This window comes from Anopheles coluzzii (genome assembly GCF_943734685.1).
Source record: "Anopheles coluzzii chromosome X unlocalized genomic scaffold, AcolN3 X_unloc_39, whole genome shotgun sequence".
Lineage (NCBI taxonomy): Eukaryota > Metazoa > Arthropoda > Insecta > Diptera > Culicidae > Anopheles > Anopheles coluzzii.
Window position 1 is genome coordinate 47501 of NW_026054468.1, and position 2500 is coordinate 50000.

Sequence of the window (2500 nt, forward strand, 5' to 3'; positions counted from 1 at the left end):
CCTAGAATCGTACAAGCAGTGTGTACAAACATAAACATTAACGCGTTCGCTCGGGCTGCGCCGTCCGTGTTGAACACAAATGCGGGTGATTATATGAGTGGATGGACAAAAACATGCGTGGCGAAGACAATTTTCTGCACGATGTGCACATAGCTCATTTCGTCGTCCCGGGCGAATGGAAAAACACAAAAATCTCGAGTATCTTTCTAGGTTTCTGTTATAAAAGGGCAGGCCAAAAGGTGACCGGTTGAGATGAGCATTTTAAGCATGCAAGCACTTAATTGCAACTTTTCCTACAAAAACTAGGTACGTACACGTAGATTGTATCAACATGGACATCCATGATTGCGTACGCCCGGGCTGCGCCCTCCGTGTTGTACTTTCCCTGATTGGTACACAATTTTGGTGCAAGTGTACCAACATCGACATCTATGAACGCGTACGCTCGAGCTGCACCCTCCGTCTTGTACTTTCCCTGATCGGTACACAGTTTTGGTGCACGGCTATCCCGAAAGGCAACTTGTACCAACATCGACATCCATGAACGCGTACGTAGCGTACTTTCCCTGATCGGTACACAATGTTGGTGCACGGCATAGGAAATGGGCTTAAAATGGTCAAACTCAATCCATTTCCACTAAAGATAGTCAATAACAGCTGTGCCGATGAAGTAGGGCACGATGCAAGTCAATGTTATTTAATGAATTACATGTTCACCATACATTTCAGTACAAAATTGCTCGGTCAGACCTACAAAGTGCTATATCTCGAATACTAAACGTCGCAGATGGGTGTCGTAGAACAATTTTAAGTTCGTCTAACGATTCTACATCCGATTCTGGATAGTGGTTTTTCGACCACTTTTCAACATTTTGTGACACCCCGAACCTAGGGGCAGCTCCCTAGCTTTTTTCAAAAATGTGCACCGAACGGGCCAGAGAGCTCGAGTAGTCGAAAATTTTTTTTTTTGCTAAAACCCCTCAAAACGTGTCAGGAACGCACCCTAGATGATGAAAAGTGCAACCAGAATGTCAATCGACAACATGCCCGGGGGTACAAATTTGCTCTACGCGTCCCTAGGTAGGGTACTTTTTCATACAAACATCAAAGTGTACGGTGCACACAGTGCGCGGAACAAAAATTGCTCGGTCAGACCTAGGAAGGGCCATATCTCGAATACTAAACGTCGCAGATGGGTGTCGTAGAACAATTTTAAGTTCGTCTAACGATTCTACATCCGATTCTGGATAGTGGTTTTTCGACCACTTTTCAACATTTTGTGACACCCCGAACCTAGGGGCAGCTCCCTAGCTTTTTTCAAAAATGTGCACCGAACGGGCCAGAGAGCTCGAGTAGTCGAAAAATTTTTTTTTGCTAAAACCCCTCAAAACGTGTCAGGAACGCACCCTAGATGATGAAAAGTGAAACCAGAACGTGAAACGACAACTTTGTTGGGGGTACCCTTTTTACTCTACGGGCCACTAGCTTAGGCGCGCCAACAGCGCTTTCCTCTCGGGTTCCCATTTTTTGCCCTCCTGGGATTATGATCATTTACTCATTGCCTACTATAGGGAAGGTACCTTGCTCCGAGGTCAAAAATGAAGATTTCACCAAATCGTAGTTTTAACCTCTATTTAGTCGTAGGAGCATGGTTTGCAGTGTCCGTGGGTCATATAAGCCCCCGTTTGGGTCATACGTCCCCTCCCCGATGAAAATCGTCATATGACTATAGGCCGAACTTATGAAGCAAAAGTGGTGTCTGGTGGGTTCTGCCGATGATCTTAACCTATGATTTTGAGTTTCCACTCTTTCAAAACGTTTCCTGGAGCAGTACATCACGGGTCTACGGACCCAAAGACTTCGTTGCGATGGTTTCAAGCATAAAAGTTGTAACAGTTAAGGGTTTTTAATACGCGTATATTAAATCATTGCTTGAAACTAAGCTTCGTTGTCTTTAAACTCTGCAAGACCAATCGAACTTCTTAGGGAAACTCGAAGCATTCACGCTAAGCTGGTGGTGCAGGGCACATAGCGTGATGAAACCGGGTTTCCCTAACCAATGTGGCATATTTTTTCCCTGAGAGTGAAGCTCAGACCCACGTAGGGGAGAGCGAAGTGGAACTTTAATGTTCAATGCAGCAAATGTTCGCCATGCGGATAAACAAGTTGGAATAGTTCAATGTAGTGTAATGCAAACACGAATCGCAAATAACGATACGGGACCCAGAAGCAATTCTGCGGATCCCTCGGGGAGTGGTGAGTTGATATAAATTAGAGGTGAAAGTCCAAGTTGTTCGAGCTCCGGCTCGGCAGCCGATACGAGGTTCCTGTTGAGCTTGTTTGTACATCGCGCAGAGGCGCCGTTCGGTTCTAGCAATGATTCCCGCCACCATGTTCCATGCGTGCAGAGATCCGTTAGAGCTCGTTCAATGTGTCCCGCCGTGATTACGAAAAAGTCCAACAGTTGACTTAGTTGGGTGTGCGTCAAGTAATCGCGCAG